Source organism: Aphelocoma coerulescens, chromosome 3 (genome assembly GCF_041296385.1).
Source record: "Aphelocoma coerulescens isolate FSJ_1873_10779 chromosome 3, UR_Acoe_1.0, whole genome shotgun sequence".
Lineage (NCBI taxonomy): Eukaryota > Metazoa > Chordata > Aves > Passeriformes > Corvidae > Aphelocoma > Aphelocoma coerulescens.
This window is the reverse complement of record NC_091016.1, coordinates 120477484-120493537: the sequence shown is the minus strand read 5'-3', so window position 1 is coordinate 120493537 and position 16054 is coordinate 120477484. Positions and strand designations below refer to the sequence as shown.

The window sequence follows — 16054 nt, the reverse complement described above, 5'->3', positions numbered from 1 at the left end:
ATCTTGCAAATGACTTTGCTCTAGTGCAAAAATTAACTATTTCTACCCTCAAATTTCTCAGCTTTTATTTGTCTGGCATCTTACAAAAAAGGATCTCTTCTTTATATCCCAGTACATATTGTAAAGTTACTGAGACACTGAGGCTACTAAACTACTAACAAGCCACTAAGCAATTTATCAGAAGATGAAAACGACTGGGGTTCCACCAAATTCCCTGACAATTTTGCAATTACTTCTTAGCAGTAAGACAGAACCTGAAAACACATGGGTTTTCAGTTTGACAAGGATGTTCAACAATAATTACAATCAATTTTGTGTTGAAACAATGTCCTGTATTGACATTTAATTGATAATCACTTATTTAGACATTTACTCATTCTTCCAAGAACCTTATTTTTAGTTAATAGCCTAGTCATTAAATAAGTCCTTACTTTATGCTAGATGAAGAACAAGCAGTAATAAACCACACTGAATACTGTTTGAATAAATTAAGTAGCAATACTTGAAAATAATAAACATTTCTTCTCTTCACATTGTTTTTAATTCAAAGCACACAGAAAGGAGCCACATATCATGGACAGAGGATACAGAAAAAAGGGGTGATCAACTCTCACATGACAACTGAATTTTGTGTTTAGTCATGAAAGCTCTAAATTGCAGTTACATAAACAGAAAACTAATGCCACTGGCAAACAGCCCTGGTCTGTAATTTTCTATTTGGGATTCACTGGTTAAAGCAGAGGAGACACTGAGCTCTGACAAAGAACGATATGGGAGATGACATCAACTTCTTTCGGCAAATGAGCTCAGCGTGCCAGCGAGCTGACAAATTAGCTTCTAAAAACCACTAACAGTAGCTTACAAAGTCACAGCTGTTATCCTGTTTTGAACAACAAAATGTTGATCTCGGTTGAAATGTCTAGTTTTACACAAGATTTGTAAGTGCCCTAATTTCTTTTTTTTAACAAAGAAATGAGTTATACTGAGAGAGGCATGAGGGACAGGCAGTGACTCTACTCTGGTGACTCCGTGGTGATGTTTAATCGACAAGATTAAGTAGAGCACTTGCTTATGTTCTGCACCCTTCTGAAATTTGAAAAACTCCCCAGAGATACAGGCTCAGTAGCAACATAAATCCACAAATACGACAGTACCACAGCCACTAGCAATTTCTTCAGCTAACTCAAGCATTTCCCAGGATATTAAGTTTGATAGTAGGAAGAAATGCAGCAGAAAACCTGGCATGAGAAAATTTGTAGCAGATTCCATCAAGGGGTTTAAACCAATTGAAAGATGCTAGTACTCCACAAAACAAATGTTCTTCAATGCTGATTGGTGGACAAAATAAAAAAATCATAGTATTACTTTGCATTTCAACTATTAATAAATCTTCACTTTCATGGCAAAGTATCAGGCAGCCTTCTTTATTTCTCAGAGTTACAGGAGATTAAAAATTTTTTTCAAACACAGCAAATTTAGTTAATCTTGATACTCCTATAACCCTCATCACTGTCATCTGAACAGCCTTCAAAAATAAATTTGTTGATGTTTAAGAAAAAAACAAAACTTTTTACAGATGACCAACTGAAGGACAGAACAATTTACCTCAAGGCCTGAAGGTTCAAACAGCAGCCTGATGTCACCTCTCACGCGTCAGATTACAGCCCTTTACCACTAAAGCATTCTCTCTGCTTTTTTACCGCTCTCACTTTCATAAAATTGCAGTAACTTCAGCATAATCACTCCTGATTTATGGTAAATGAAGGGAATAATCAAGCCAGGACAGACGTGTGCCAAGTTCAAGTGACTACCCAAAGCCAACAAAAAACACCAAATCACTGGTCAGAGCTTGGACTGAAATTTCTATGATTCTAAGTTTAGAGGCCTAATGAAGGCCTTTATTTATTAATGTTACATAAGGCCTGTTCCTATCAACACGGTTTCTTGATTGGTTTTTCTTTTACCTTTACCCGAAGTGGAGATAGTATAACAATGACTTAAATAAGACTGTGGGCACATGAAGAGCTGAACAAAACCATGTATTTTCAACAGGAAGTTACCCAACAACTACATGGTAAATGCATCAGGAGTTAAGGCCACATAAAGACTCTGGTATTCACATGCAGGAGACTTGTAGCCTCAATCATTTCCAGTACTGTGATGAAATCTCGTCTCCACTGGAATCTATAAAAGCTTGCACAGGCTCTTGATCAGAAACGGGGACATTCTTATTTCCAAAGTGCCAATTTTATGTTTGGAAAACACAAGCAATGAAGCTCATCTATGTACAAGAATATAGAAACATCACAGTAGACCAGAACACTCCACTTAACTGTGCCCCCTTTCAGAGTGATCAAAAACTATCCACTCCTTGGTTTTAAATTATGGTACTGGATTTTACCAGTTTCCACATCCATCACTGACAAAATGAGCTGGTTAAACTTAAAAAGATATAGAGAAAAAGCTAAGCATTTTCACAAAAAGTACTCCCCAGCTGGAGAATGGACTGAGAAGTTTTGGGTTATATTTGTCTTTTACTTTTTAAATTTTATTCTCTTCATACCCCCAACCAAACTATATATCTGACACAGAGAAAAACATATTTCTCCCAAGAGTACTGTGAAGAGAAGAAAGTAATTAACATTTGTTAAGTATTCTCATAGTGTGACATGTGCCAGAAGAGCACATGAAAGTTAGTAATTCTTTGTACTAGAGTTTGAATACTGTGCAGGAAAGATGGCAAACAGCCATGGAATGAGCAATCAGTAACGAGAAAATCTCTGAGTAACCACTCTGAAGTGAGCAGCATTCCTTCCATGCAAAGAGTGAGTCGGGAGTTCTAGAGATGGCAAAAAAAATTGCAATCAATTAAGACTATTGTAATGTACCAAATACAGTAGGACTGTAAGGAGAGTCACTGGAAAACCTAATTGTAGATTTTCTGTGCTAACTTCATCAATTTATTCTTCCAGTGTAGAGTGTAGCTAAGCTTACTGTTTCAGCAGAGGAACACAAATACAAGGAAAAACAAGCAAACAAAAGAAAACAAAACAAATAAGGAAAAGACCAAACCCACCCTATCAGCTGGGAATAGTTCTATTTGCAAGTTCTTCAGATTTTACCTCTAAACAATTACGCAATCTTGTAGAAAACCTTTATTATTTTCACTATGTATCTGTCACATGTCCAGTCTAGGAAGAGCTACTGATGAGAGCAGAACAGAAAAGCACTCGGAAAGTAACTGTTCTCTAAAATTCATGAATTCTAAAAAACTGGGCATAATAATGTCTGGCTCTTTAAGTTTATTTCAGTTATTCAAAAGGAAAAATAAAGCTTGGATTACTGTAGCTCCTATACACAGATAAAACAGATATTTTCTACCCACATCAGAAAATGAGAAGATTGAATTCCATTCAGTTATGAATTGGATTTGTTCTTCAATTAAAAGAGAAGAAAAATAAATCATGCTGAAGCTAAATGACAAACCAAAGGCTATTTCATTGTAATTTTGTCCAAAAGACAACTAAATTTGTTATTTCTTCAGCTCTTTGATCATTATGTTTAGCTTGTAAAGATGCCACTTACTACTGCAAATACTCCATTTCTGAACAGACTGGTATCATTTTTCCCGAAACTGAAATATAAACATTCAGCTGCAAAGCTGCTTCAAACCCACACTGGGCAAAACTGGACTTAAAACTCAAGAAAACATTTAGATGTTCATTTAAAAAATATAAAAGTAATTTAAAATACTTTGAAGAAAGGACAATTAGTAATTTTACCAAATGAGTAGGATGATGATGACAAAATAAATTGAATATTCTGCACTATTCCCAAATCCCAATTACTGAAGTTTCTTTTTAAAATTAGATATACTCTGCCTATGTAGATATAGAGGCACAAACTGTGAAAGATAAATGTTTTACATTTTACACTTTTCAGAGATTACAGTTATTTCTGAGAGCCCCAACCCCAAAGCCCATGTCATGGGAATGAACTCTGGCTCACGAAAAGCCACATTTCCTTCAGCATTGGTTTTGGCAAAGCAGCACTGCCCAGAGCACTGCTTGAGCTTAAAAAATGGTCTGGTAGCATCAAGCCTTACATCCCCATGGGTTCCCAAAATACACAAAGAGTCTGGCTACAAGGAGCTGCTCTGGCATCACAATTACAGACTATGGAATCCAAAGGAGACGAGTGTCACAGAGGACAGAACTCTTACAGCCAAGATCATCCAATGGATTTTAGTACAAAATAAATTATAGGAAATAATCTAGAATGCAGATTCCACACACCTAAAAAAAAAGCTTCTTTAAAATGCCATGCCCAAATTATTCCACACAAATATTAACCAATTAGCATGATCTCTGATATGCAGGTACATGAAATAAAGATTTCTTTGATTCTTCAGACAGTGATAACCTTGATTCCAAAGTCTTTTCAGGCCAGGAACAACTGAAGCACCACTCCAGAAGCAGAATGATTGCAGGAGAGAATTTAGAAAATACAAGCAGACACTATTTATTTTTCAGCCTGGATCAATTTGTGACTACACTGCAGAATTTTCCAACAACACCAGCTTTTAGTGTTCCTGTTCCAACATACTCCTATTCCACTCACTAACAGGGAGTTTGGCCATTCAGCTCCGAAAGCTATTTGGGTGCCAAGTGCCCATTCATAGCTACAGCCTGTCCTAAAATAGGCAATAACCAACTGTCTCTGGGCTGTCCATCTGCATCACTTTGTGCCAAAACACAGAATTTCATCCTACTTAGCACCTCTGATCCCTCAGACTAAATGCAGACACAGAACATGAGTTCTTAAATGGAAACGTTAACAATTCACTTTGATTATGGGCTGGATCTCCAAGTTAAAAGAACCCTGTTTACCCAACTGTCAATACTCCACAGAACTGATTCATTTAGAGCCAACAAGTATACACAGTGATTTATCTTTTTAAAACAAATGATTATTTATCTATCTAAAGAAAACAGAAATAAATGGTTAAAGTGATAAAATAATTAAGTATTAACAAGCAACATATATACTGTCCTATACACACAGAATATATCCTCAAAGCTTGCATTATTTATCTTACAAACTAAAGCTCTGGATTCTGGCAACCAAACCACAGGGTCTCTCTAAAAACAGCTCAGCTTCCTCACTTTTGGGGTTGGAAGGTCAGAGGAGGAAGAGGTATGAGTGAAAGGAATGATTGCAATCCACTTTTATTTTTCTTCTCCGTTACCACCCTTCAGTTACTAAGCAGTCTCTTACTTAGAGCATGACAAAAAATGTGTATTAAAAAGAACTGACACCTGCTTATCTGGACAACATTGAACAGACTGTCTATAAATGCTGCCTGCTTTTTCCTCCTGAAGTGAAAAATCAACCAGCTCTCCAAGACAACACATCAGGCACTGGAAATCTCATACCAACATCTCCCATACTCTTCTCAATAGCCCTCAAGTTCCAGTATTCTTCAGGCCCACCTCCACAGGCCATTTTAAGTACTATGCACAGACAGCCCAATTCCCTCCAAATGAGCTCAACAACACATGGAGCACAACCAGGCACTTCTGAACTGGCTGTTTCAGAACAAACTGGGGTTCACATAGCCTTGGAGACCAGAGGGCAATTTTCTCCTATGTTTACTGTCCCCATGAAAAGGGCTGCATCTTTGCTTTTCATCCTGTTTCAATGTCTTCATTTCTCCTCACCTTCAGTATTCCTTCACTACAAAATGGGAGCCATACTGTTAAAAACAAAGCTCATTAAAAACCAAGATTTTCTTTTTAACTCTCCTTCTTCCAATTTTATTCTTTCCATTCCCTTCTCAACCTCTTTTCAACTCTCTTTTCTCATGAATGATCTTCAGATCTCTTCTCCAACAGAAAACCACAATACATTTTAATTACAAGGGAAAGCTTAGACTGTTGACAAGCTGTGAAAAAGTAGCAAATCCAGGTATTAAATAATTTAAAAAAAAAAAAAAAAAAGGAAAAAAAACATATGAAGAGAAACAGGAGAAAGGATGAAAGTACCTGATTTTGCTTTTTCTTTTTTTTCCTAAGAAATACTGTTTACGGAACTGAGGATCTCAAACTTAAGCAAGCATCATAAACAGCAGAGAAGTATTTCCCCATGCAATCACTGCATAAGGAAATGTTTTGGGGTTGGGTTTGGTTTGTTGGTTGGGTTTTTCAAAAAACAGAGAAGCAACCATGATGATCAGCCATCATGCTCAAGTTCAAGCAGAAAACAAGACCAGCTAATTGCACACAAATAACTAAAACACTTCATAGTAGAATATGTGGAGAAAGTTAATAATAAAATTAGAACTAACTACTCTCCCTTCCCCATGAAGTTCTTCACTTATTTTTTACTGCTGTTCATTATAATGGGGTTTTTCCCCTCCCTCTTTTTCATACTTTTCTTAAATGGCTGGCTGCATATATTTAATTGTATATTCCTCAGGGCAGGGACTATTTCCTTAATTGTCTGTAAAGTCCAGTGCTATAAACAATGGTCCTATGCAATGCTAACTAATAAAAAATGAGTAATGTTTTGTTGAGAAATAGTCATGCATTAATTATGCAAGATAATCTGGAAAGTACAGAACTAGGGAAAAAAACATGTCGTTCTGAATCCATAACTTTTAAGCATCACTACCCAATGAATGGTTTATGATATTCCTTTCCAGTATTATATTTAATTTCTCTTGGGGTATTTAAAAAACATCTGCTCTGAAAGTTAGCAAATGGGTATTGTTTACTCAGAAATTCTACAGGGTGCAACCCCCTTCTCCACTGTCAGTTAAATATACAATATTTTAAATACACATTATGAAGCCAACTGTGGAAGCAGGCACTTAGAATGCAAAGAATATTCCACATATTAAAATATACATGAAAAATACTGTTCAGGAGTTATAACATATATAAAATACAGATTCTAGATTCAGTATTTAGTAAGTACGCAATTTTAAAAAAAACATTTCGTTTTTATTACTTACTGAACTAATTTCATGTCCTAAATCTACATTGCTGCAGACTTATACAAGCACAGAAGCTACTAAAATTGGTATAACTTTAAAACCAGAAGCAAATTTTTATTGCTGAACTATGCCCCTGAAAATGGGGTTGAATATAAAAACAATGACACCAAATCTGAAGAGCGTAAATACTCTGCCTTAATAGTTTTTGAAATCTGTTCTCTAATCTTGACTGAGGTTTGAAAGTAGCAAGTCTGTATTTTTCCAGTGTAAATGTTGTGCAAAAGCTTTACAAACATAGATCTAAATCTGCAATTGCCATTACTAAAATAAATGAAAAATCTATAAGCAGCAGTGAAACTGGCATGCAAATAAAAGAACTGTCAAGACATATACTGCCTAAAAATAAGCTTACAATAACTATTTTAAAGACTGTGTGTGGTCTTACCCATATATTTTGGCAAGATGCACTTTCTCCAACCACAGCTAGATTCATCCAAAAGCAGTGGCACTGGAGAGTCTCTGTCTCACCTGTCAAACTTGAAGAACGTTGTTCAGCAGACCACCATGAGTCCATGGATAGGATCCACAGCACTACAGCAGCTGTTCTTGATAAGTGTTCTCTAACTAGAGAGGCAAGCGCTTCAAAAATGTTCTGTAAGAGGATCACCCTTAAAATACATGCATTTAAAAACAAACAGAAACAAGAATATATCCAGAACAAGATTTTCAAGACATTTATGGCACAAGCAGCATCCGTGACCTCATGCATATCTCTGTCTGATATTTGGAAATATTCACAGAAAATTTGAGTCTATTAAATTTATATTAGAATTCAACTTAATTATTTACCTCTCACAAATTACTAGACTCTTCAAATTGCAGGCAATCAAATGAAACAACTAGAACCCCTAAATCTTCAGGGGTTAGGAAGGCGAATTTTCCTCTTTTCAGTTCCTTTCAAACGTGTGACATGGAAAATATTTTCACACCAACCTACAAATAGATTAAAAGTGGTAAGGAGAGGTAAAAGGCTGCTTAGCTACAGTAAAGGTAAGATTCAGTGAAAATGGGATGAAGGACGAAAATGGCCTGAGAGGATATTTTGCCAACCAGAAAAATCTATGAAGAGAACTTATCTGAATTCTGTCTGTATAAAATAACTTTGACTGTTACTAAAAAGCACATAATCACTAATTTCCAGAGAGATATGAATATTTTCTAAAAATAGGTCACTGCTTTTAACTGCTGAGATCTGCTCTGATTTAACTACTAGTAGCATTGTATCCTAGAAGCAGGAAAGGCTCTAGAGAGATTACTTTCACTTTTCCCTAGATATATTTAGTGTACTAACTAGCATAGTTAGGATATTATTTTTCTTTGGTTTTGTCAGTAGCATGTTTGAAATAAATTTTATTAAGTGGTAGTGTATGTAACATTGCATTGTGGGTAGCAGTTTCCTGCCTTAACCTAGCCACATCCTCAGCTGTTATATGAGACAAGTTTCCCATATTTTCTGCAAGTTGACTTTTAAAAAAAAAGAAAAAATACTGTCAGGAGAAAATAGCTAGGAGGTTAGGATGATCTTAAACACCATATATTGACTGTTTAGAATGGGTGCATCTAAACAAAAGGACTTTTTTCTCAGTTTCTATGCAGTCTACAAGATACAGGAACACAAGGAAAGTAATGCTTGTCTGAACAGGAAGAATCAAGATGAGACACATCTGGCCATTAAGATGCCTCCCCTTATTCAATGCCTGATCAGGGGTTAGATTATTTCACTGGAGAATAACTTTGCTATGCTATGAAAACGTGAGAGAACTGGCAACTCAAAGTGAATGAAAACAATTTTTGACTACTTGCTATTACATGATGTACTCACTGGTTAAGAGATGACCATCTTTTTAATTTAAACAACAATTCAGTTTAAGGTTTAATGTGATCTTTGGTAGCCTGATTGCACTGTAGAAAAAACAGACACCACTTGTTTACCCTAGAAATGTAACAGTACTTTTTCCCCCTCTACCTTTAGTGGTCCCAGGCACCACCCACTTCAAACCGTATCTTAGCGAGAAAAAGGTTCTGAGACAGAGAAAGGCAGCAGTAACACTCAGATGCTCATTGCTACTCTAGCAATAAGTACCATTTTAAAATGAAGGAATGCTTAAATAACCTTGCTGTTACAAATTTTTTAATCAACAGGCAGTTTTAGTTTTTTGCTTTAAAAGTTTAGTATAAAGTGGCATCAGCATGCTCTACACTATTGCAGAGATGATGGAAATGAGAAGTCTACAAAATACCCAAGTCTAACAACAAAAGCTTCCCAAAACATGCAAGTATTTTAAATCAAACAGTATTTTAAGTGTATTGGCTATGAACCATCAGAAAACACAGTTCTCTTCCGCTAAAAATTATAATTAGTCCTCAGTTTGAAAAACAGAGCCAAGGGAAAAAGTTTCACTTAAAGAAAAAAAACCTGCTCCCGTGGAAACAGATACGTTAACAATACCTACAGTGAATACCTGCATCTGAGGAAACTGCACCAGGACTTTCTGAATCATAAAAATCAGCATCTTGTTATAGTATATATTGTAAAACTTGTAAGTAAATGCAATCTAACAAGTTTGTCATCACACTGCTCTAAGCAGAGTATTTATATCATTCCAGTTGTAGCATAGAAACAAACATTTAAGTACAAATAAACTTTCAGCAGGGTATCACACTGTTTATACACTGGATGAACTTTTGAGTGACATAAGGCAAAATGTTTGGAAATAAAGCATAGCTTAAAAGTTCCAAAACACATTTCAAGAACAGTGAAAGATGTAATTATCTTTCAGTGTTGCATTACAACTGACTTTTAGATTTCATTTGTCATCAAAGATCAAGCTCATAGTTTACCAGAGAAATTCCTTAGCATAGTACTTCCTTTGTAAGTGTAATTGGGACTCAAAGCATCCCCTGTGGAACTCGGAAGGGAACTTCCATTTTTGTAGATCTACCTTTTAAACAAGAGCCTGTCAAGCATTAGTCTACAATCAAGACACTGGTTTATACAGTGGATTTTCAGGATTCTTGCATCTGCTTCATCAGAAGTGCAAACTATACCAAAAGAAGCCACCAGTTTCACAGGTATTTAGCCTCAATTTTTTTTTTAAAGCCTTTTTTAAAGGCTTTAAAATGTTTCTATACAAAAAAACCTGCATTTTTATCAGTGCAGTTTTTACAAACTACATCTTGATTACTCAGTTACAGTATTTGGTTTTCTGTTTTTAATGGCTTTTGCTTTACTAGATGAAGACTTCTTTGTAGTGCTCTGGATTTGAAGAGGTGAAAAAGTAAAGAAAAAAGTTCTTAAAGGTATCAGATCAAAGCAGAGCAACAAAGTTAGAGAATAACTCTGCATACACAAGTGAAAGCATGAAAAAGTTATTCTGGAGAAAGATTGAGCACAGCATTTCAATGCAATAAATTTTTATATCAGACTTCTGTAGGAAGTTCAATATTCTAATACTAAAGATATGACTAAAAATAAAGTGCAGAGTTTTGAAAATCAAACACCATTTTCCATATGAATGGAAACAAGTATAAGACCAAGACAAGTTATCTATTATTTTAAAATACTGTGCCTACCTACCATCAAATAGAAGTCGATAAATACCTTCAATGTGTGTCGTTGAAAGCTTACAATTTAAGAGTTCCCCAAATAAGAGGCAGCAACCTCCAAAAGCTTTTGCTGCATCACAAGTTTATTAAAACTTTAATGCATACAAATACAATCTGTATATGAAAAGATTAGTATTCTTTCCATTATTTTTATACGCTTAGGATTTTTCCATTGTTGGTCTTAACCATACAGAGAAAATATAAATAATAAAAGCAATCTATGAATAGGAGAATTAAATATCACCCTTACTTTTAAGTGGAATAGGTTTTTTGCAGAATATTCCTTTTCATTTTATGGTAGAATTCTGTAAGTTTGGCAACATGTAATAACCCTCAAAGTATTGAATAAAGAACAATGCAGTTTACCTTACAATATTTATTATGAATGAAGTTTTTATGAACAAGGGTTTATGTTTTTTTGATAATTATATAACAAAAATCAAAACAATCTATTTTTACTGAAAAATCCTTTCTCATTTTTTCCCATCCCCACAAAACAGAGAACCTGCTCTCCCACTCACACCTTCAGCTATTCATATCACACCATTCCTGACCAATTTCTAACTGAGAAAGCTCAGGACAAAGAGGAAAATAAAAAAGGAGCTTCAAAAAGATGTATTTTATTTTACAAATAAAAGCCAAATGATATCTAGAAAATGTTTTACACAGTTCTTCTGCTGCCCTCAAAAAAAGACCAAAAAAAAAAAAAAAGGAAAATCATTTAAACTCACTCAGCTAAAACTTAAAACTACAGTGCATCTGTGGTACAATCAGGATAATATGAAAAGTTCTAGATATAATGTCCAAAGAGGCAAAAAATAAGATACTTTCTCAAAGATGTTTCCAATTTTGTTCTGAATCTGAGTGAGCAAATCAAGACTACTAATACACGCTGTCTGTGCACATTATTCCTTACTACACACAGCATTTTGCAATTTATTTCAAAGCCTCTATTATAAACAAAAAAATACTGCTTTTGTTAACCCACTCCGTACCGGTACAGTCAGGGCTTATGTTATGCAATCAAAGCCAAAGTTACAATATGCTAAGTATATAAAAAAACATCACACACACATGCACACAGATGATATTAAGTATCTGAATCTTACATATGCATCAAATTTATGTTTCATTTTAAAACTAAGTGTTAACATTAACTGGTGAATGAAGTTATTTATAGTCTCCCCAAAAGTTTAAGACTGTTCTATTTCCCTTAAACACCAAAACTATAATAAGGAATTAATGCAAGCACAACCAAAAGCCCCCAACCCTCCCAGCTCACTCTGTTACACAACGTCCATATTAAGTCCTCCCAATGCCGGTATTCCAAAGCATCACTCCCAGGCTGCAGCACACAACCAGTTATGATATCCAAATGACATATTTTGCCCCAAATATAAAAGAAACATAATTGCCCTTAATTTGCATCACATAAAACTGCCAAGTAGTTTTGAAGACATGTAAAGCAAGGCAGACATGATTTAAGATTTGCAAAGGAATCCCCAGACTAACACTTCTGTGACAGCCAATTACAGTGAAAAACACAACCCCAACAAGCAGCCTGCTACTAGACCTTACGAAAGGTAAAGTTTCTTACAATGAGTTACAGATTCACTAGTATAAGACGACAAGGAGAAAAAGTAAAACAGAAGGAATCCAGCCACCCAGCAAATATAAAGCAGACCCAAGATCGTGATACAATCCAAAGATGTAAATTATTTTAAATCATCGCTGTTGTTCAGAATTTCACACAGCCACTTGTGCCAATTTTGCTCACTTTTCCACAGACACAATAATAAAGGAGGGAGAAGGAATAGGAGGGGGAAAAAAAAAGAAAAAAAAAAAAAGGAGGGGGAAGAAGAGTGGGGGGAACCTGAACTGAGAGTACAAATAAAGTTCTGCTGTCCATATGCTTTAACTGTACAGAAGTTTGGGCTCTTAAAGCATTTTGTACACTCTCCAAAGCCTCATGAGTCACAAAAATTAAAAAGCTATATCCCTCTGGATGCCAGGAAGGGCCTTACCACGGGCCTTTTGTCAAAATACAAAAAAAAAAAATTTAAATTTTAAAAAGGAAAAAAAAAAAAAAAAGAAAAAGAAAAAAAAAGGGAGAGAGAGAAAGAAAAAGCCACAGTGTAGGCAGTCCTACTTGGAGTCCTCTGATGTCACAGCCACATGACTCGCTCGCTCCAGTAACAGTGCTTGCAAAAAAAAGGAGTTTTAAAGCTTTTGCTTTTTTGGATTGTGTGAATGCTTCATTCGCCTCACAAACAACCACAGAACCACAAGTGCGGTGCAAACTTTCTCCAGGAGGACAGCAAAGAAGTCTCTGGTTTTTAAATGGTTAATCTCCGCAGGTCACTACCAGCCACTGAGACCAACAGAGTCAGTAAGTGCTCTCTAACCACAGTCTATGCAGTAATAGTAGGTCCTTCAAATATTTGCTCATTCCCTTTTTTTTTTGTTTTGTTTCCTTGCTTTTCACATGTTACCAGCACTACACAGTTTTTTGACAAGGAAAAAACCAACTATAGAGTCTATGCAATCCAGGGACACAGTAAAACTAAAACAAGGTTTGGCTATGGTTTGTGTTTTCAGTTTGAGGATCCAAGAAGTATTTACACCAGAAGGTGAAAGCTCTGCGTGAATCGAGAGGGACTATGGCATCAAACAGCCTGTTCAGTTCAGTGACACCATGTCAGCAAAACTTCTTTTGGGGTAAGTGCTGCAATATTTGAGCTTCTGTTTTCCGCTGTTGAGAGTTTTCTTACTTTGAACAATGCTGGTCGTAGTTACCTAAGCAAAAAAATGCTGAATGGGATTTTAGAATGTTAAAATAATATACCTGGTTGTTTGGGGTTTTCTGGGGGGGAAAGAAACTGTAAATAACTTCTGCAGATTTAAGAACAAATTTTTTAGTTGGCAAGCTGAGCAAAGGGAAGTCGGTGGCTTAGTCCTTAGTGTTTGACAGCAGGTGTGCTCAGCTGTCAAAGGGGTCAAGGTGTAGCTGCATGAATTTGAAAGAGTCTGGTAGGATCTAGGAAAATGTTTAATATTATCTTAGGGCAAAAGATAAAGTAATCAGTGAGTTAATCAACAGCAGCACAGAAAGTCTCATTAAGAACTCTGGTAACACTTTTAGATGTATCCACCATGGCTGGTTAATGAAAGATACTGTAAAAGACAATTCACGGGAGTTCAGACTGCTTGCTCTCTAAACCTGACGAAAATGAGTAGTTTGTAGCATATTGCAGCCTACCCTACCCAAAACTGCCCTGTCATTGTTCCAGGCATCTTATTTTTAAGTATGTATCTCAGATGAAGTTACCAGTGTAAATCTGCAGTTTTCTAGTCCTCAGTTGCCCTCATTTCACAGCAAAGCTTGTTTGATAATATATTCAATTGTAAAAGCAAATTCTTCTCATTACACTTATTACAAACAAGGCAAAACATTCATGCATTAAAATATTAAGCTATGAAATAAAAAATACATGATCTAACATGCTGCTGAATTTTAAGTTTAATTGAAAGTGGGATGCAAAAAACTCTGTAGAGAAGAGCACTGCCAAATATTTACTTCAATATTCTGAACTGTAAACACAGATTCCTTTAAGAAATCATATATGTATATACTGAGGTAATTACTTATCTGCATTATACCCATAAATGTTCATAAAAATCATAAATACACTATAAAATTGCACCTCTATCTTTGCTTACTTTGAAAAGCTTCATCCTCTCAGATACAGACTTAAAATCAGTAGAAAACACCTCACTACCAAATGCTAAACAGAATCAAATATAACCTTAAGTGATTTATCTGCAAGTAAAATGAAGCTGTATTTTAAAGTGTATTGGAAAATGCTTTATTCTAGTTACACTTGATGAGTCACAAGAAGTACAGTCACAAAATTTTTTCAAAGCATCTTTTACTGAGGCAGATCAGGCAGACAAACTGAAAATTCTGAAAGCTCTAGGAAAAAAAAATTGTGAAAACTTACAAGATTTTCTTAATGGTGTCCATCATGTTGAAATTATGTTGGGACCATGGCTAAACCTATTTCTTTTCCTCCCTTGCCCCCCCCCCTTCTATGAAAAACAACAATGCTAGAACCATTTCCAGTACACACATCCCCATTATTGTAGTGAACTGATGACTGGGGTGCCTTTTACCCCTCCTACTTCACAGGCTTTGACTGGCTCCCAGTTAAGCACATGAATAAGCTCTGAGACTGGGTACAGAAACAGAAATTAAGAAACTGCTTCTTGCAGGAGGGTGACCAGTTTAACATATGACCTATAGATACCGGAAGAGATAACATGACCTGTGGCTGGTCATGCAGCTGTAATACCCCGAACACTGAGCTGAAATGCAAACACAGACCCGGCAAAGCAGCTTTTCTACCCAAGCTGGTGTCTGAGCAAAGCACAGCAGAAGCATAGCCAGACCACATTATCCCAGTGTTTACAACAGGAAATACAGTTTACATGTATAGGGACTTTCTTTTGCTTTTACTTCCAAAAGAGATTAGAAGAAATTTAGTTGGCTAAAATTATCAAAACACCGAGCCTGACTGCTTAATTCACCTACTTCTGATAATTCCTAAAGCCAGTGGGAAGTACTGTGATACTGTGCTTAATACTTTTCCTGAACTTCACTAAATAGGGTTGGATACCTGAATTTCACTTTGGACACAAACAATAGATGCAAGGGACTACAAAATCTCATCAGCTCTGTCAATGTGTTAGCAGTGTATCCTGAGCTAAAATCAAATTTTGGAAAACCCATTTTTATAAAAAGAGGGCAGAATTTATTTTTTAAAAAAGCCAAAACACCCAAGTTATTGTCATGAATTTGCCATTCAATGATGCAGCAGCACCTCAGAATGCACGATCTGTTCTTCCTTTCTGTACTGTCCTTCTCTTCCCATCTCTACCTTATTCCTTTCAGGACTGTTGAATTTAATTGTTTCTCTTCAAGACTGAACTGATGAAGTATAATGACAAGTCATAACAGGGCAGGAAAACAGCGCTATGATTAACTCGCATGGTCGCTAATCTGTGCTATTAACCATATTCCTGAAAGTTTTTATTCCACTCATTTTTGTCTGTGTGTTTTCAACTTCATATGAAAGGGAAAAACAAGAGTAGCAAAGAGGAAGGATCCTTTCCTAGTTCATGCAAACATATATATTCCTTTCCAATTTAGTACACTTGAATCAACTACATTCTGAGTTTCACATCCAGATTATTATTATAATGTATATTTAATATATATAATAGAATTATTATTATAACTACCTTGTGCCAGTTATACACAGGTTTTGACTGCATCAAGCCTGTGTAAACCTTCTCAAGCTTTTAAATCGAAGTGGATTCATTTCAACCAGC

General features: G+C 35.7%; 1 protein-coding gene across 4 annotated transcripts in view; it reads right to left on the bottom strand.

Annotated features, from left to right (window-relative positions):
* The window catches only part of SUPT3H (SPT3 homolog, SAGA and STAGA complex component), a 254792-nt gene that overhangs the window by 201658 nt on the left and 37080 nt on the right, over positions 1–16054 (bottom strand). The window contains exon 1 of one of the 4 annotated variants that reach the window (XM_069011775.1): positions 7847–7865. The exons of the other annotated variants lie outside the window; for them this stretch is intronic. The gene's annotated coding sequence lies outside the window, so the exon portion shown is untranslated. Of the gene's footprint in view, positions 1–7846; positions 7866–16054 lie in introns of those variants that run through there. 4 annotated transcript variants of the gene reach the window in all.